The 16,579-nt window shown below is 39.4% G+C and overlaps 1 protein-coding gene and 46 non-coding genes across 47 annotated transcripts in view; all 47 read right to left on the reverse strand.

Moving 5' to 3' along the window:
• The window catches only part of LOC145261102 (neuropeptide FF receptor 1-like), a 152,876-nt gene that overhangs the window by 59,027 nt on the left and 77,270 nt on the right, over positions 1-16,579 (reverse strand). The window lies entirely within an intron of this gene.
• Positions 1,174-1,247, reverse strand: Trnan-guu (transfer RNA asparagine (anticodon GUU)). The gene has a single exon. It is a non-coding gene; the product is annotated as a tRNA-Asn (tRNA).
• Trnan-guu (transfer RNA asparagine (anticodon GUU)) lies at positions 1,617-1,690 on the reverse strand. Its single transcript has one exon. It is a non-coding gene; the product is annotated as a tRNA-Asn (tRNA).
• Trnan-guu (transfer RNA asparagine (anticodon GUU)) lies at positions 2,059-2,132 on the reverse strand. Its single transcript has one exon. It is a non-coding gene; the product is annotated as a tRNA-Asn (tRNA).
• Trnan-guu (transfer RNA asparagine (anticodon GUU)) lies at positions 2,280-2,353 on the reverse strand. Its single transcript has one exon. It is a non-coding gene; the product is annotated as a tRNA-Asn (tRNA).
• Trnan-guu (transfer RNA asparagine (anticodon GUU)) lies at positions 2,723-2,796 on the reverse strand. Its single transcript has one exon. It is a non-coding gene; the product is annotated as a tRNA-Asn (tRNA).
• Positions 2,944-3,017, reverse strand: Trnan-guu (transfer RNA asparagine (anticodon GUU)). The gene has a single exon. It is a non-coding gene; the product is annotated as a tRNA-Asn (tRNA).
• On the reverse strand, positions 3,386-3,460 carry Trnan-guu (transfer RNA asparagine (anticodon GUU)). Its single transcript has one exon. It is a non-coding gene; the product is annotated as a tRNA-Asn (tRNA).
• Positions 3,608-3,681, reverse strand: Trnan-guu (transfer RNA asparagine (anticodon GUU)). Its single transcript has one exon. It is a non-coding gene; the product is annotated as a tRNA-Asn (tRNA).
• Positions 4,050-4,123, reverse strand: Trnan-guu (transfer RNA asparagine (anticodon GUU)). The gene has a single exon. It is a non-coding gene; the product is annotated as a tRNA-Asn (tRNA).
• On the reverse strand, positions 4,271-4,344 carry Trnan-guu (transfer RNA asparagine (anticodon GUU)). The gene has a single exon. It is a non-coding gene; the product is annotated as a tRNA-Asn (tRNA).
• Positions 4,711-4,786, reverse strand: Trnan-guu (transfer RNA asparagine (anticodon GUU)). Its single transcript has one exon. It is a non-coding gene; the product is annotated as a tRNA-Asn (tRNA).
• Positions 4,934-5,007, reverse strand: Trnan-guu (transfer RNA asparagine (anticodon GUU)). Its single transcript has one exon. It is a non-coding gene; the product is annotated as a tRNA-Asn (tRNA).
• Trnan-guu (transfer RNA asparagine (anticodon GUU)) lies at positions 5,376-5,450 on the reverse strand. Its single transcript has one exon. It is a non-coding gene; the product is annotated as a tRNA-Asn (tRNA).
• Trnan-guu (transfer RNA asparagine (anticodon GUU)) lies at positions 5,598-5,671 on the reverse strand. The gene has a single exon. It is a non-coding gene; the product is annotated as a tRNA-Asn (tRNA).
• Positions 6,040-6,113, reverse strand: Trnan-guu (transfer RNA asparagine (anticodon GUU)). Its single transcript has one exon. It is a non-coding gene; the product is annotated as a tRNA-Asn (tRNA).
• On the reverse strand, positions 6,261-6,335 carry Trnan-guu (transfer RNA asparagine (anticodon GUU)). The gene has a single exon. It is a non-coding gene; the product is annotated as a tRNA-Asn (tRNA).
• Positions 6,482-6,555, reverse strand: Trnan-guu (transfer RNA asparagine (anticodon GUU)). Its single transcript has one exon. It is a non-coding gene; the product is annotated as a tRNA-Asn (tRNA).
• Trnan-guu (transfer RNA asparagine (anticodon GUU)) lies at positions 6,924-6,997 on the reverse strand. The gene has a single exon. It is a non-coding gene; the product is annotated as a tRNA-Asn (tRNA).
• Positions 8,774-8,847, reverse strand: Trnan-guu (transfer RNA asparagine (anticodon GUU)). Its single transcript has one exon. It is a non-coding gene; the product is annotated as a tRNA-Asn (tRNA).
• On the reverse strand, positions 9,426-9,499 carry Trnan-guu (transfer RNA asparagine (anticodon GUU)). The gene has a single exon. It is a non-coding gene; the product is annotated as a tRNA-Asn (tRNA).
• On the reverse strand, positions 9,868-9,941 carry Trnan-guu (transfer RNA asparagine (anticodon GUU)). The gene has a single exon. It is a non-coding gene; the product is annotated as a tRNA-Asn (tRNA).
• Positions 10,089-10,162, reverse strand: Trnan-guu (transfer RNA asparagine (anticodon GUU)). Its single transcript has one exon. It is a non-coding gene; the product is annotated as a tRNA-Asn (tRNA).
• Trnan-guu (transfer RNA asparagine (anticodon GUU)) lies at positions 10,310-10,383 on the reverse strand. The gene has a single exon. It is a non-coding gene; the product is annotated as a tRNA-Asn (tRNA).
• Trnan-guu (transfer RNA asparagine (anticodon GUU)) lies at positions 10,531-10,604 on the reverse strand. Its single transcript has one exon. It is a non-coding gene; the product is annotated as a tRNA-Asn (tRNA).
• Positions 10,752-10,825, reverse strand: Trnan-guu (transfer RNA asparagine (anticodon GUU)). Its single transcript has one exon. It is a non-coding gene; the product is annotated as a tRNA-Asn (tRNA).
• On the reverse strand, positions 10,973-11,046 carry Trnan-guu (transfer RNA asparagine (anticodon GUU)). The gene has a single exon. It is a non-coding gene; the product is annotated as a tRNA-Asn (tRNA).
• Positions 11,194-11,267, reverse strand: Trnan-guu (transfer RNA asparagine (anticodon GUU)). The gene has a single exon. It is a non-coding gene; the product is annotated as a tRNA-Asn (tRNA).
• Trnan-guu (transfer RNA asparagine (anticodon GUU)) lies at positions 11,635-11,708 on the reverse strand. Its single transcript has one exon. It is a non-coding gene; the product is annotated as a tRNA-Asn (tRNA).
• Positions 11,856-11,929, reverse strand: Trnan-guu (transfer RNA asparagine (anticodon GUU)). Its single transcript has one exon. It is a non-coding gene; the product is annotated as a tRNA-Asn (tRNA).
• Trnan-guu (transfer RNA asparagine (anticodon GUU)) lies at positions 12,077-12,150 on the reverse strand. The gene has a single exon. It is a non-coding gene; the product is annotated as a tRNA-Asn (tRNA).
• On the reverse strand, positions 12,298-12,371 carry Trnan-guu (transfer RNA asparagine (anticodon GUU)). The gene has a single exon. It is a non-coding gene; the product is annotated as a tRNA-Asn (tRNA).
• Trnan-guu (transfer RNA asparagine (anticodon GUU)) lies at positions 12,519-12,592 on the reverse strand. Its single transcript has one exon. It is a non-coding gene; the product is annotated as a tRNA-Asn (tRNA).
• Positions 12,740-12,813, reverse strand: Trnan-guu (transfer RNA asparagine (anticodon GUU)). Its single transcript has one exon. It is a non-coding gene; the product is annotated as a tRNA-Asn (tRNA).
• Trnan-guu (transfer RNA asparagine (anticodon GUU)) lies at positions 12,961-13,034 on the reverse strand. The gene has a single exon. It is a non-coding gene; the product is annotated as a tRNA-Asn (tRNA).
• On the reverse strand, positions 13,182-13,255 carry Trnan-guu (transfer RNA asparagine (anticodon GUU)). Its single transcript has one exon. It is a non-coding gene; the product is annotated as a tRNA-Asn (tRNA).
• On the reverse strand, positions 13,624-13,697 carry Trnan-guu (transfer RNA asparagine (anticodon GUU)). Its single transcript has one exon. It is a non-coding gene; the product is annotated as a tRNA-Asn (tRNA).
• On the reverse strand, positions 14,064-14,137 carry Trnan-guu (transfer RNA asparagine (anticodon GUU)). The gene has a single exon. It is a non-coding gene; the product is annotated as a tRNA-Asn (tRNA).
• On the reverse strand, positions 14,285-14,358 carry Trnan-guu (transfer RNA asparagine (anticodon GUU)). The gene has a single exon. It is a non-coding gene; the product is annotated as a tRNA-Asn (tRNA).
• Positions 14,506-14,579, reverse strand: Trnan-guu (transfer RNA asparagine (anticodon GUU)). Its single transcript has one exon. It is a non-coding gene; the product is annotated as a tRNA-Asn (tRNA).
• On the reverse strand, positions 14,727-14,800 carry Trnan-guu (transfer RNA asparagine (anticodon GUU)). Its single transcript has one exon. It is a non-coding gene; the product is annotated as a tRNA-Asn (tRNA).
• On the reverse strand, positions 15,169-15,242 carry Trnan-guu (transfer RNA asparagine (anticodon GUU)). The gene has a single exon. It is a non-coding gene; the product is annotated as a tRNA-Asn (tRNA).
• Positions 15,610-15,683, reverse strand: Trnan-guu (transfer RNA asparagine (anticodon GUU)). The gene has a single exon. It is a non-coding gene; the product is annotated as a tRNA-Asn (tRNA).
• Trnan-guu (transfer RNA asparagine (anticodon GUU)) lies at positions 15,831-15,904 on the reverse strand. The gene has a single exon. It is a non-coding gene; the product is annotated as a tRNA-Asn (tRNA).
• Trnan-guu (transfer RNA asparagine (anticodon GUU)) lies at positions 16,052-16,125 on the reverse strand. The gene has a single exon. It is a non-coding gene; the product is annotated as a tRNA-Asn (tRNA).
• On the reverse strand, positions 16,273-16,346 carry Trnan-guu (transfer RNA asparagine (anticodon GUU)). Its single transcript has one exon. It is a non-coding gene; the product is annotated as a tRNA-Asn (tRNA).
• Positions 16,494-16,567, reverse strand: Trnan-guu (transfer RNA asparagine (anticodon GUU)). Its single transcript has one exon. It is a non-coding gene; the product is annotated as a tRNA-Asn (tRNA).

The following is a 16,579-nucleotide window of genomic DNA, read 5'->3' on the forward strand; positions in this document are numbered from 1 at the left end:
ATCTGGAGATTTTTTGGTAATAATAAGTAGATTTAAAATGTGACATCGCCTACGGGTGGATTTGAACCACAAAACTTTCGGTTAACAGCGAATGCGCTAACCGGTTTCGTCACGAAGGAAGGTGAGGACGGTTTTTCAGAACACACAATTGATTTTCTCAATTTTGGAATCCAAGAAAACTATAGAACAACGAAATATTACTCGTTAGATTGAAAGGAATCCGGAGATTTTTAGGTAATAATAAGTCGGTATAAAACGTTACATTGCCCCCGGGTGGATTCGAACCACCAAGCTTTCGGTTAACAGCCGAACGCGCTAACCGGTTGGGCCACGAAGGAAGGTGACGGCAGTTTTGCAGCACATACAATTGATTGTCTCAAGTTTTCAAAATTTAAGAAAACTATAAAGCAACGAAATATTACTCGTTAGATTGAAAGGAATCTGGAGATTTTGAGGTAATAATCAGGAGATTTAATATGTGACATCGCCCCCGAGTGGAAAGTAACCACTAAGCTTTCGGTTAAAAGCCTTCTTGGTGCACCCGATGAACAGCCTACCGCGCTAACCGGTTGCGCCACGAAGGCAGGTGACGACAGTCGTATAGAACATACAATTGATTGCCTCAAGTTTGCAAAATTGAAGAAAACTATGAAACAAAGAAATGTTACTCGTTAGATTGAAAGGAATCTTGAGATTGTTAGGTAATAATTAGTAGATTTAAAATGTGAAATCGCCCCCTTGTTGATTCGAACCACCACTCTTTCGGTCAACAGCCGAACGCTCTAAACAGTTGCGCTACGAAGGCGGGTTACGACAGTTTTTCAGAAAATACAATTGATTGTCTCCAGTTTTTAAAATTTAAGAAAACTATAAACCAACGAAATATTACTCGTAAGATTGAATGGAATCTGGAGATGTTTAGGTGTTAATCAGTAGATTTAAAATGTGACATCGCGCCTGGGTGGGTTGGAACAACCAACCTTTCAGTTGACAGTTGAACGCGCTAAACGGTTGCGCCACGAAGGCAGGTGACGACAGTTTTTCGCAACATACAATTGATTGTCTCAAGTTTTACGAATTTAAGAAAACTATAAAACAACGAAATATTACGCGTTAGATTGAAAGGAATCTGGAGATTTTTAGGTAATAATAAGTAGATTTAAAATGTGACATCGCCCACGGGTTGATTCGAACAACCAACCTTTCGGTTAACAGCCGAACGCGCTAACCGGTTGCGCCACGAAGGCACGTGACGACCGTTTTTCAGAACATACAACTAATCGTCTCAATTTTTCAGTATTTCAGAAAACTATAAAACAAAGAAATATTACGCGTTAGATTGAAAGGAATCTGGAGATTTTTAGGTAATAATAAGTAGATATAAAATGTGATATCGCCCCCGGGGTGGATTCGAACCACCAACCATTCCGTTAACAGCCGAACGCGCTAACCGGTGACGCCACGAAGGCAGGTGACGACAGTTTTTCACAACATAAAATTCATTGGATGAAGTTTTCAAAATTTAAGAAAACTATAAAACAAAGAAATATTACGCGTTAGATTGAAAGGAATCTGGAGATTTGTAGGTAATAATAAGTAGATATAAAAGGTTACATCGCCCCAGTGTGGATTCGAACCACCAACCTTTCGGTTAACAGCCGAACGCGCTAACCGGTTGCGCCACGAAGGCAGGTGCCGACAGTTTTTCACAACATACAATGGATTGTCTCAAGTTTACAGCATTTCAGAAAACTATAAAACAAAGAAATATTACTCGTTAGATTGAAAGGAATCTGGAGATTTTTAGGTAATAATAAGTAGATATAAAATGTGACATCGCCCCCGAGCGGATTACAGACACCAACCTTTCGGTTAACAGCCGAACGCGCTAACCGGTTGCGCCACGAAGGCAGGTTACGACAGTTTTTCACAACATAAAATTGATTGTCTCAAGTTTTCAGAATTTCAGAAAACTATAAAACAACGAAATATTACGCGTTAGATTGAAAGGAATCTGGAGATTTTTAGGTAATAATAAGTAGATTTAAAATGTGACATCGCCCCCCGGTGGATTCGAACCACCAACCTTTCGGTTAACAACCGAACGCGCTAACCGGTTGCGCCACGAAGGCAGGTGACGACAGTCTTTCACAACATAAAATTGATTGTCTCAAGTTTTCAGAATTTAAGAAAACTATAAAACAACGAAATATTACGCGTTAGATTGAAAGGAATCTGGAGATTTTTAGGTAATAATACGTAGATATAAAAGGTGACATCGCCCCAGGGTGGATTCGAACCAGCAACCTTTCGGTTAACAGCCGAACGCGCTAATCGGTTGCGCCACGAAGGCAGGTAACGACAGTTTTTCACAACATACAATTGATTGTCTAAAGTTTACAGAATTTCAGAAAACTATAAAACAAAGAAATATTACTCGTTAGATTGAAAGGAATCTGGAGATTCTTAGGTAATAATAAGTAGATATAAAATGTGATATCGCCCCCGGGGTGGATTCGAACAACCAACCTTTCGGTTAACAGCCGAACGCGCTAACCGGTGACGCCACGAAGGCAGGTGACGACAGTTTTTCACAACATAAAATTGATTGGATCAAGTTTTCAAAATTTAAGAAAACTATAAAACAAAGAAATATTACGCGTTAGATTGAAAGGAATCTGGAGATTTGTAGGTAATAATAAGTAGATATAAAAGGTTACATCGCCCCAGCGTGGATTCGAACCACCAACCTTTCGGTTAACAGCCGAACGCGCTAACCGGTTGCGCCACGAAGGCAGGTGCCGACAGTTTTTCAGAACATACAACTAATCGTCTCAAGTTTTCAGGATTTCAGAAAACTATAAAACAAAGAAATATTACGCGTTAGATTGAAAGGAATCTGGAGATTTTTAGGTAATAATAAGTAGATTTAAAATGTGACATCGCCACCGGGTGGATTCGAACCACCAACCTTTCGGTTAACAGCCGAAAGCGCTAACCGGTTGCGCCACGAAGGCAAATGACGACTGTTGTTCAGAACATACAATTCATTGTCTCAAGTTTTCAGAATTTCAGAAAACTATAAAACAACGAAACTTTACTCGTTAGATTGAAAGGAATCTGGAGATTTTTAGGTAATAATAAGTAGATATAAAATGTGACATCGCCCCCGGGTTGATTCCGACCACCAACCTTTCAGTTAACAGCCGAACGCGTTAACCGGTTGCGCCACGAAGGCAGGTGACGACAGTTTTTCACAACATACAATTGATTGTCTAAAGTTTACAGAATTTCAGAAAACTATAAAACAAAGAAATATTACTCGTTAGATTGAAAGGAATCTGGAGATTTGTAGGTAATAATAAGTAGATATAAAATGTGATATCGCCCCTGGGGTGGATTCGAACCACCAACCTTTCGGTTAACAGCCGAACGCGCTAACCGGTGACGCCACGAAGGCAGGTGAAAAAAGTTTTTCACAACATAAAATTGATTGGATCAAGTTTTCAAAATTTAAGAAAACTATAAAACAAAGAAATATTACGCGTTAGATTGAAAGGAATCTGGAGATTTGTAGGTAATAATAAGTAGATATAAAAGGTTACATCGCCCCAGTGTGGATTCGAACCACCAACCTTTCGGTTAACAGCCGAACGCGCTAACCGGTTGCGCCACGAAGGCAGGTGACGACAGTTTTTCACAACATACAATGGATTGTCTCAAGTTTACAGCATTTCAGAAAACTATAAAACAAAGAAATATTACTCGTTAGATTGAAAGGAATCTGGAGATTTTTAGGTAATAATAAGTAGATATAAAATGTGACATCGCCCCCGAGCGGATTACAGACACCAACCTTTCGGTTAACAGCCGAACGCGCTAACCGGTTGCGCCACGAAGGCAGGTTACGACAGTTTTTCACAACATAAAATTGATTGTCTCAAGTGTTCAGAATTTCAGAAAACTATAAAACAACGAAATATTACGCGTTAGATTGAAAGGAATCTGGAGATGTTTAGGTAATAATAAGTAGATTTAAAATGTGACATCGCCCCCCGGTGGATTCGAACCACCAACCTTTCGGTTAACAACCGAACGCGCTAACCGGTTGCGCCACGAAGGCAGGTGACGACAGTCTTTCACAACATAAAATTGATTGTCTCAAGTTTTCAGAATTTAAGAAAACTATAAAACAACGAAATATTACGCGTTAGATTGAAAGGAATCTGGAGATTTTTAGGTAATAATACGTAGATATAAAAGGTGACATCGCCCCAGGGTGGATTCGAACCAGCAACCTTTCGGTTAACAGCCGAACGCGCTAATCGGTTGCGCCACGAAGGCAGGTAACGACAGTTTTTCACAACATACAATTGATTGTCTAAAGTTTACAGAATTTCAGAAAACTATAAAACAAAGAAATATTACTCGTTAGATTGAAAGGAATCTGGAGATTTTTAGGTAATAATAAGTAGATATAAAATGTGATATCGCCCCCGGGGTGGATTCGAACAACCAACCTTTCGGTTAACAGCCGAACGCGCTAACCGGTGACGCCACGAAGGCAGGTGACGACAGTTTTTCACAACATAAAATTGATTGGATCAAGTTTTCAAAATTTAAGAAAACTATAAAACAAAGAAATATTACGCGTTAGATTGAAAGGAATCTGGAGATTTGTAGGTAATAATAAGTAGATATAAAAGGTTACATCGCTCAGTGTGGATTCGAACCACCAACCTTTCGGTTAACAGCCGAACGCGCTAACCGGTTGCGCCACGAAGGCAGGTGCCGACAGTTTTTCAGAACATACAACTAATCGTCTCAAGTTTTCAGGATTTCAGAAAACTATAAAACAAAGAAATATTACGCGCTAGATTGAAAGGAATCTGGAGATTTTTAGGTAATAATAAGTAGATTTAAAATGTGACATCGCCACCGGGTGGATTCGAACCACCAACCTTTCGGTTAACAGCCGAAAGCGCTAACCGGTTGCGCCACGAAGGCAAATGACGACTGTTGTTCAGAACATACAATTCATTGTCTCAAGTTTTCAGAATTTCAGAAAACTATAAAACAACGAAACTTTACTCGTTAGATTGAAAGGAATCTGGAGATTTTTAGGTAATAATAAGTAGATATAAAATGTGACATCGCCCCCGGGTTGATTCCGACCACCAACCTTTCAGTTAACAGCCGAACGCGTTAACCGGTTGCGCCACGAAGGCAGGTGACGACAGTTTTTCACAACATACAATTGATTGTCTAAAGTTTACAGAATTTCAGAAAACTATAAAACAAAGAAATATTACTCGTTAGATTGAAAGGAATCTGGAGATTTGTAGGTAATAATAAGTAGATATAAAATGTGATATCGCCCCTGGGGTGGATTCGAACCACCAACCTTTCGGTTAACAGCCGAACGCGCTAACCGGTGACGCCACGAAGGCAGGTGAAAACAGTTTTTCACAACATAAAATTGATTGTCTCAAGTTTTCAGAATTTCAGAAAACTATAAAACAAAGAAATATTACGCGTTAGATTGAAAGGAATCTGGAGATTTGTAGGTAATAATAAGTAGATATAAAAGGTTACATCGCCCCAGTGTGGATTCGAACCACCAACCTTTCGGTTAACAGCCGAACGCGCTAACCGGTTGCGCCACGAAGGCAGGTGCCGACAGTTTTTCACAACATACAATGGATTGTCTCAAGTTTACAGCATTTCAGAAAACTATACAACAAAGAAATATTACTCGTTAGATTGAAAGGAATCTGGAGATTTTTAGGTAATAATAAGTAGATATAAAATGTGACATCGCCCCCGAGCGGATTACAGACACCAACCTTTCGGTTAACAGCCGAACGCGCTAACCGGTTGCGTCACGAAGGCAGGTGACGACAGTTTTTCACAACATAAAATTGATTGTCTCAAGTTTTCAGAATTTCAGAAAACTATAAAACAACGAAATATTACGCGTTAGATTGAAAGGAATCTGGAGATTTTTAGGTAATAATAAGTAGATTTAAAATGTGACATCACCCCCGGGTTGATTCGAACCACCAACCTTTCGGTTAACAACCGAACGCGCTAACCGGTTGCGCCACGAAGGCAGGTGACGACAGTCTTTCACAACATAAAATTGATTGTCTCAAGTTTTCAGAATTTAAGAAAACTATAAAACAACGAAATATTACGCGTTAGATTGAAAGGAATCTGGAGATTTTTAGGTAATAATAAGTAGATATAAAATGTGACATCGCCCCCGGGGTGGATCCGAACCACCAACCTTTCGGTTAACAGCCGAACGCGCTAACCGGTTGCGCCACGAAGGCAGGTGACGACAGTTTTTCAATACATAAAATTGATTGTCTCAAGTTTTCAGAATTTAAGAAAACTATAAAACAAAGATATTATTACGCGTTAGATTGAAAGGAATCTGGAGATTTTTAGGTAAAATAAGTAGATCTAAAGGTTACATCGCCCCAGGGTGGATTCGAACCACCAACCTTTCGGTTAACAGCCGAACGAGCTAACCGGTTGCGCCACGAAGGTAGGTGACGACAGTTTTTCACAACATACAATGGATTTTCTTAAGTTTACAGAATTTCAGAAAACTATAAAACAAAGAAATATTACTCGTTAGATTGAAAGGAATCTGGAGATTTTTAGGTAATAATAAGTAGATTTAAAATGTGGCATCGCCCCCGAGCGGATTACAGACACCAACCTTTCGGTTAACAGCCGAACGCACTAACCGGTTGCGCCACGAAGGCAGGTGACGACAGTGTTTCACAACATAAAATTGATTGTCTCAAGTTTTCAGAATTTCAGAAAACTATACAACAACGAAATATTACGCGTTAGATTGAAAGGAATCTGGAGATTTTTAGGTAATAATAAGTAGATTTAAAATGTAACATCGCCCCCGGGTGGATTCGAACCACCAACCTTTCGGTTAACAGCCGAACGCGCTAACCGGTTGCGTCACGAAGGCAGGTGACGACAGTTTTTCACAACATACAATGGATTGTCTCAAGTTTTCAGAATTTCAGAAAACTATAAAACAAAGAAATATTACTCGTTAGATTGAAAGGAATCTGGAGATATTTAGGTAATAATAAGTAGATTCAAATGTGGCATCGCCCCCGAGCGGATTACAGACACCAACCTTTCGGTTAACAGCCGAACGCGCTAACCGGTTGCGCCACGAAGGCAGGTGACGACAGTTTTTCACAACATACAATGGATTGTCTCAAGTTTTCAGAATTAAAGAAAACTATAAAACAAAGAAATATTACGCGTTAGATTGAAAGGAATCTGGAGATTGTTAGGTAATAATAAGTAGATATATATGGATTCGAACCACAAAACTTTCGGTTAACAGCGAATGCGCTAACCGGTTTCGTCACGAAGGAAGGTAAGGACGGTTTTTCAGAACACACAATTGATTTTCTCAATTTTGGAATCCAAGAAAACTATAGAAACTAGAAAATACAATTGATTGTCTCACGTTTTTAAAATTTAAGAAAACTATAAACCAACGAAATATTACTCGTTAGATTGAAAGGAATCCGGAGATTTTAAGGTAATAATAAGTCGGTATAAAACGTTACATTGCCCCCGGGTGCATTCGAACCACCAAGCTTTCGGTTAACAGCCGAACGCGCTAACCGGTTGGGCCACGCAGGAAGGTGACAGCAGTTTTTCAGCACATACAATTGATTGTCTCAAGTTTTCAAAATTTAAGAAAACTATAAAGCAACGAAATATTACTCGTTAGATTGAAAGGAATCTGGAGATTTTGAGGTAATAATCAGGAGATTTAATATGTGACATCGCCCCCGAGTGGAAAGTAACCACTAAGCTTTCGGTTAAAAGCCTTCTTGGTGCACCCGATGAACAGCCTACCGCGCTAACCGGTTGCGCCACGAAGGCAGGTGACGACAGTCGTATAGAACATACAATTGATTGCCTCAAGTTTGCAAAATTGAAGAAAACTATGAAACAAAGAAATGTTACTCGTTAGATTGAAAGGAATCTTGAGATTGTTAGGTAATAATTAGTAGATTTAAAATGTGACATCGCCCCCTTGTTGATTCGAACCACCACTCTTTCGGTGAACAGCCGAACGCTCTAAACAGTTGCGCTACGAAGGCGGGTTAGGACAGTTTTTCAGAAAATACAATTGATTGTCTCCAGTTTTTAAAATTTAAGAAAACTATAAACCAACGAAATATTACTCGTAAGATTGAAAGGAATCTGGAGATGTTTAGGTGTTAATAAGTAGATTTAGAATGTGAAATCGCGCCTGGGTGGGTTGGAACCACCAACCTTTCAGTTAACAGTTGAACGCGCTAACCGGTTGCGCCACGACGGCAGGTGACGATAGTTTTTCACAATATAAAATTGATTGTCTCAAGTTTTCAGAATTTCAGAAAACTATAAAGCAACGAAATATTACTCGTTAGATTGAAAGGAATCTGGAGATTTTGAGGTAATAATCAGGAGATTTAATATGTGACATCGCCCCCGAGTGGAAAGTAACCACTAAGCTTTCGGTTAAAAGCCTTCTTGGTGCACCCGATGAACAGCCTACCGCGCCAACCGGTTGCGCCACGAAGGCAGGTGACGACAGTTTTTCCGAACATATCATTGATTGTCTCAAGTGTTCAAAATTTAAGAAAACTATAAAACAACGAAATATTAATCGTTAGATTGAAAGGTATCTGGAGATTTTTAGGTAATAATAAGTAGATTTAAATTGTGAAATCGCCCCCGGGTGGATTCGAACCACCAACCTTTCGGTTAACAGCCGAAAGCGCTAGCCGGTTGCGCCACGAAGGCAGGTGGCGACAGTTTCTCACAACAAAAAATTGATTGTCTCAAGTTTCAGAATTTCACAAAACTATAAAACAACAAAATATTACTCGTCAGATTGAAAGGAATCTGGAGATTTTTAGGTAATAATAAGTAGATTTAAAATGTGACATCGCCCACGGGTCGATTCGAACCACCAACCTTTCGGTTAACACCCGAACGTTCTAACTGGTTTCGCCACAAATGCAGGTGACGACAGTTTATCAGAACATACAATTGATTGTCTCAAGTTCTCAAAATGTTAGAAAACTATAAAACAACGAAATATTACTCGTTAGATTGAAAGCAATCTGGAGATTTTTTGGTAATAATAAGTAGATTTAAAATGTGACATCGCCTACGGGTGGATTCGAACCACCAAACTTTCGGCGAATGCGCTAACCGGTTTCGTCACGAAGGAAGGTGAGGACGGTTTTTCAGAACACACAATTGATTTTCTCAATTTTGGAATCAAAGAAAACGATAGAACAACGAAATATTACTCGTTAGATTGAAAGGAATCCGGAGATTTTTAGGTAATAATAAGTCGGTATAAAACGTTACATTGCCCCCGGGTGGATTCGAACCACCAACCTTTCGGTTAACAGCCGAACGCGCTAACCGGTTGGGCCACGAAGGAAGGTGACGGCAGTTTTGCAGCAAATACAATTGATTGTCTCAAGTTTTCAAAATTTAAGAAAACTATAAAGCAACGAAATATTACTCGTTATATTGAAAGGAATCTGGAGATTTTGAGGTAATAATCAGGGGATTTAATATGTGAAATCGCCCTCTTGTTGATTCGAACCACCACTCTTTCGGTCAACATCCGAACGCTCTAAACAGTTGCGCTACGAAGGCGGGTTAGGACAGTTTTTCAGAAAATACAATTGATTGTCTCCAGTTTTTAAAATTTAAGAAAACTATAAACCAACGAAATATTACTCGTAAGATTGAAAGGAATCTGGAGATTTTTAGGTAATAATAAGTAGATATAAAATGTTACATCGCCCCCGGGTGGATTCGAACCACCAACCTTTCGGTTAACAGCCGAACGCGCTAACCGGTTGCGCCACGAAGGCAGGTGACGACAGTTTTTCACAACATACAATTGATTGTCTCAAGTATTCAGAATTTAAGAAAACTATAAAACAAAGAAATATTACGCGTTAAATTGAAAGGAATCTGGAGATTTTAAGGTAATAATAAGTAGATATAAAATGTGACATCGCCCCCGGGTGGATTCGAACAACCAACCTTTCGGTTAACAGCCGAACGCGCTAACCGGTTGCGCCACGAAGGCAGGTGACGACAGTTTTTCACAACATACAATTGATTGTCTCAAGTTTTCAGAATTTAAGAAAACTATAAAACAAAGAAATATTACGCGTTAAATTGAAAGGAATCTGGAGATTTTTAGGTAATAATAAGTAGATATAAAATGTGACATCGCCCCCGGAGTGATTCGAACCACCAACCTTTCGGTTAACAGCCGAACGCGCTAACCGGTTGCGCCACGAAGGCAGGTGACGACAGTTTTTCACAACATACAATTGATTGTCTCAAGTATTCAGAATTTAAGAAAACTATAAAACAAAGAAATATTACGCGTTCAATTGAAAGGAATCTGGAGATTTTTAGGTAATAATAAGTAGATTCAAAATGTGACATCGCCCCCCGGTGGATTCGAACCACCAACCTTTCGGTTAACAGCCGAACGCGCTATCCGGTTGCGCCACGAAGGCAGGTGACGACAGTTTTTCACAAAATAAAATTGATTTTCTGAAGTGTTCAGAATATCAGAAAACTATAAAACAAAGAAATATTACGCGTTAGATTGAAAGGAATCTGGTGATTTTTAGGTAATAATAAGTAGATATAAAAGGTGACCTCGCCCACGGGTGGATTCGAACCACCAACCTTTCGGTTAACAGCCGAACGCGCTAACCGGTTGCGCCACGAAGGCAGGTGACGACAGTTTTTCACAACATAAAATTGATTGTCTCAAGTATTCAGAATGTCAGAAAACTATAAAACAAAGAAATATTACGCGTTAGATTGAAAGGAATCTGGAGATTTTCAGGTAATAATAAGTAGATATAAAATGTGACATCGCCCCCGGGTGGATTCGAACTACCAACCTTTCGGTTAACAGCCGAACGCGCTAACCGGTTGCGCCACGAAGGCAGGTGACGACAGTTTTTCACAACATACAATAGATTGTCTCGAGTATTAAGAATTTAAGAAAACTATAAAACAAAGAAATATTACGCGTTCAATTGAAAGGAATCTGGAGATTTTTAGGTAATAATAAGTAGATATAAAATATGATATCGCCCCCGGTTGGATTCGAACCACCAACCTTTCGGTTAACAGCCAAACGCGCTAACCGGTTGCGCCACGAAGGCAGGTGACGACGGTTGTTCAGAACATACAATTGATTGTCTCAAGTTTTCAGAATTTAAGAAAACTATAAAACAAAAAATATTACTCGTTAGATTGAAAGGAATCTGGAGATTTTTAGGTAATAATAAGTAGATATAAAATGTTACATCGCCCCCGGTTGGATTTTAACAACCAACCTTTCGGTTAACAGCCGAACGCGCTAACCGGTTGCGCCACGAAGGCAGGTGACGACAGTTTTTCACAACATAAAATTGATTGTCTCAAGTATTAAGAATTTAAGAAAACTATAAAACAAAGAAATATTACGCGTTTAATTGAAAGGAATCTGGAGATTTTTAGGTAATAGTAAGTAGATATAAAATGTGACATCGCCCCCGGATGGATTCGAACCACCAACCTTTCGGTTAACAGCCGAACGCGCTAACCGTTTGCGCCACGAAGGCAGGTGACGACAGTTTTTCACAACATACAATTGATTGTCTCAAGTATTCAGAATTTAAGAAAACTATAAAACAAAGAAATATTACGCGTTAGATTGAAAGGAATCTGGAGATTTTTAGGTAATAATAAGTAGATTCAAAATGTGACATCGCCCCCGGGTGGATTCGAACCACCAACCTTTCGGTTAACAGCCGAACGCGCTATCCGGTTGCGCCACGAAGGCAGGTGACTACAGTTTTTCACAAAATACAATTTATTTTCTCAAGTGTTCAGAATTTCAGAAAACTATAAAACAAAGAAATATTACGCGTTAGATTGAATGGAATCTGGAGATTTTCAGGTAATAATAAGTAGATATAAAATGTGACATCGCCCCCGGGTGGATTCGAACCACCAACCTTTCGGTTAACAGCCGAACGCGCTAACCGGTTGCGCCACGAAGGCAGGTGACGACAGTTTTTCACAACATAAAATTGATTGTCTCAAGTTTTCAGAATTTAAGAAAACTATAAAACAAAGAAATATTACGCGTTAAATTGAAAGGAATCTGGAGATTTTTAGGTAATAATAAGTAGATATAAAATGTGACATCGCCCCCGGGTGGATTCGAACAACCAACCTTTCGGTTAACAGCCGAACGCGCTAACCGGTTGCGCCACGAAGGCAGGTGACGACAGTTTGTCACAACATACAATTGATTGTCTCAAGTATTCAGAATTTAAGAAAACTATAAAACAAAGAAATATTACGCGTTAAATTGAAAGGAATCTGGAGATTTTTAGGTAATAATAAATAGATATAAAATGTGACATCGCCCCCGGGTGGATTCGAACCACCAACCTTTCGGTTAACAGCCGAACGCGCTAACCGGTTGCGCCACGAAGGCAGGTGACGACAGTTTTTCACAACATACAATTGACTGTCTCAAGTATTCAGAATGTCAGAAAACTATAAAACAAAGAAATATTACGCGTTAGATTGAAAGGAATCTGGAGATTTTTAGGTAATAATAAGTAGATATAAAATGTTACATCGCCCCCGGGTGGATTCGAACCACCAACCTTTCGGTTAACAGCCGAACGCGCTAACCGGTTGCGCCACGAAGGCAGGTGACGACAGTTGTTCAGAACATACAATTGATTGTCTCAAGTTTTCAGAATGTCAGAAAACTATAAAACAAAGAAATATTACGCGTTAGATTGAAAGGAATCTGGAGATTTTCAGGTAATAATAAGTAGATATGAAATGTGACATCGCCCCCGGGTGGATTCGAACTACCAACCTTTCGGTTAACAGCCGAACGCGCTAACCGGTTGCGCCACGAAGGCAGGTGACGACAGTTGTTCAGAACATACAATTGATTGTCTCAAGTTTTCAGAATGTCAGAAAACTATAAAACAAAGAAATATTACGCGTTAAATTGAAAGGAATCTGGAGATTTTTAGGTAATAATAAGTAGATATAAAATGTTACATCGCCCCCGGGTGGATTCGAACCACCAACCTTTCGGTTAACAGCCGAACGCGCTAACCGGTTGCGCCACGAAGGTAGGTGACGACGGTTTTTCACAACATACAATTGATTGTCTCAAGTATTCAGAATTTAAGAACACTATAAAACAAAGAAATGTTACTCGTGAGATTGAAAGGAATCTGGAGATTTTTCGGTAATAGTAAGTAGATATAAAATGTGACATCGCCCCAGGGTGGATTCGAACGACCAACGTTTCGGTTAACATCCGAACGTGCTAACGTGTTGCGCAACGAAGGCAGGTGACGACAGTTTTTCACAAAATACAATTCATTGTCTCAAGTTTTCAGAATTTCAGAAAACTGTAAAACAAAGAAATATTACTCGTTAGATTTAAAGGAACCTGGAGATTTTTAGGTAATAATAAGTAGATATAAAATATGATATCGCCCCCGGTTGGATTCGAACCACCAACCTTTCGGTTAACAGCCAAACGCGCTAACCGGTTGCGCCACGAAGGCAGGTGACGACGGTTGTTCAGAACATACAATTGATTGTCTCAAGTTTTCAGAATTTAAGAAAACTATAAAACAAAAAATATTACTCGTTAGATTGAAAGGAATCTGGAGATTTTTAGGTAATAATAAGTAGATATAAAATGTTACATCGCCCCCGGTTGGATTTTAACAACCAACCTTTCGGTTAACAGCCGAACGCGCTAACCGGTTGCGCCACGAAGGCAGGTGACGACAGTTTTTCACAACATAAAATTGATTGTCTCAAGTATTAAGAATTTAAGAAAACTATAAAACAAAGAAATATCCGCGTTTAATTGAAAGGAATCTGGAGATTTTTAGGTAATAGTAAGTAGATATAAAATGTGACATCGCCCCCGGATGGATTCGAACCACCAACCTTTCGGTTAACAGCCGAACGCGCTAACCGGTTGCGCCACGAAGGCAGGTGACGACAGTTTTTCACAACATAAAATTGATTGTCTCAAGTATTCAGAATTTAAGAAAACTATAAAACAAAGAAATATTACGCGTTAGATTGAAAGGAATCTGGAGATTTTTAGGTAATAATAAGTAGATTCAAAATGTGACATCGCCCCCGGGTGGATTCGAACCACCAACCTTTCGGTTAACAGCCGAACGCGCTATCCGGTTGCGCCACGAAGGCAGGTGACTACAGTTTTTCACAAAATACAATTTATTTTCTCAAGTGTTCAGAATTTCAGAAAACTATAAAACAAAGAAATATTACGCGTTAGATTGAAAGGAATCTGGAGATTTTTAGGTAATAATAAGTAGATATAAAAGGTGACCTCGCCCACGGGTGGATTCGAACCACCAACCTTTCGGTTAACAGCCGAACGCGCTAACCGGTTGCGCCACGAAGGCAGGTGACGACAGTTTTTCACAACATACAATTGATTGTCTCAAGTATTCAGAATTTAAGAAAACTATAAAACAAAGAAATATTACGCGTTAAATTGAAAGGAATCTGGAGATTTTTAGGTAATAATAAGTAGATATAAAATGTGACATCTCCCCCGGGTGGATTCGAACCACCAACCTTTCGGTTAACAGCCGAACGCGCTAACCGGTTGCGCCACGAAGGCAGGTGACGACAGTTTTTCACAACATAAAATTGATTGTCTCAAGTATTCAGAATTTAAGAAAACTATAAAACAAAGAAATATTACGCGTTAGATTGAAAGGAATCTGGAGATTTTCAGGTAATAATAAGTAGATATAAAATGTGACATCGCCCCCGGGTGGATTCGAACGACCAACGTTTCGGTTAACAGCCGAACGTGCTAACGTGTTGCGCAACGAAGGCAGGTGACGACAGTTTTTCACAAAATACAATTCATTGTCTCAAGTTTTCAGAATTTCAGAAAACTGTAAAACAAAGAAATATTACTCGTTAGATTTAAAGGAACCTGGAGATTTTTAGGTAATAATAAGTAGATATAAAATATGATATCGCCCCCGGTTGGATTCGAACCACCAACCTTTCGGTTAACAGCCAAACGCGCTAACCGGTTGCGCCACGAAGGCAGGTGACGACGGTTGTTCAGAACATACAATTGATTGTCTCAAGTTTTCAGAATTTAAGAAAACTATAAAACAAAAAATATTACTCGTTAGATTGAAAGGAATCTGGAGATTTTTAGGTAATAATAAGTAGATATAAAATGTTACATCGCCCCCGGTTGGATTTTAACAACCAACCTTTCGGTTAACAGCCGAACGCGCTAACCGGTTGCGCCACGAAGGCAGGTGACGACAGTTTTTCACAACATAAAATTGATTGTCTCAAGTATTAAGAATTTAAGAAAACTATAAAACAAAGAAATATTACGCGTTTAATTGAAAGGAATCTGGAGATTTTTAGGTAATAGTAAGTAGATATAAAATGTGACATCGCCCCCGGATGGATTCGAACCACCAACCTTTCGGTTAACAGCCGAACGCGCTAACCGTTTGCGCCACGAAGGCAGGTGACGACAGTTTTTCACAACATACAATTGATTGTCTCAAGTATTCAGAATTTAAGAAAACTATAAAACAAAGAAATATTACGCGTTAGATTGAAAGGAATCTGGAGATTTTTAGGTAATAATAAGTAGATTCAAAATGTGACATCGCCCCCGGGTGGATTCGAACCACCAACCTTTCGGTTAACAGCCGAACGCGCTATCCGGTTGCGCCACGAAGGCAGGTGACTACAGTTTTTCACAAAATACAATTTATTTTCTCAAGTGTTCAGAATTTCAGAAAACTATAAAACAAAGAAATATTACGCGTTAGATTGAATGGAATCTGGAGATTTTCAGGTAATAATAAGTAGATATAAAATGTGACATCGCCCCCGGGTGGATTCGAACCACCAACCTTTCGGTTAACAGCCGAACGCGCTAACCGGTTGCGCCACGAAGGCAGGTGACGACAGTTTTTCACAACATAAAATTGATTGTCTCAAGTATTCAGAATTTAAGAAAACTATAAAACAAAGAAATATTACGCGTTAGATTGAAAGGAATCTGGAGATTTTCAGGTAATAATAAGTAGATATAAAATGTGACATCGCCCCCGGGTGGATTCGAACCACCAACCTTTCGGTTAACAGCCGAACGCGCTAACCGGTTGCGCCACGAAGGCAGGTGACGACAGTTTTTCACAACATAAAATTGATTGTCTCAAGTATTCAGAATTTAAGAAAACTATAAAACAAAGAAATATTACGCGTTAAATTAAAAGGAATCTGGAGATTTTTAGGTAATTATAAGTTCATATAAAATGTGACATCGCCCCCGGGTGGATTCGAACCACCAACCTTTCGGTTAACAGCCGAACGCGCTAACCGGTTGCGCCACGAAGGCAGGTGACGACAG

Source organism: Euprymna scolopes, chromosome 37 (assembly GCF_053919585.1).
Source record: "Euprymna scolopes isolate OS-2025 chromosome 37, ASM5391958v1, whole genome shotgun sequence".
In the NCBI taxonomy this organism is placed as follows: domain Eukaryota; kingdom Metazoa; phylum Mollusca; class Cephalopoda; order Sepiida; family Sepiolidae; genus Euprymna; species Euprymna scolopes.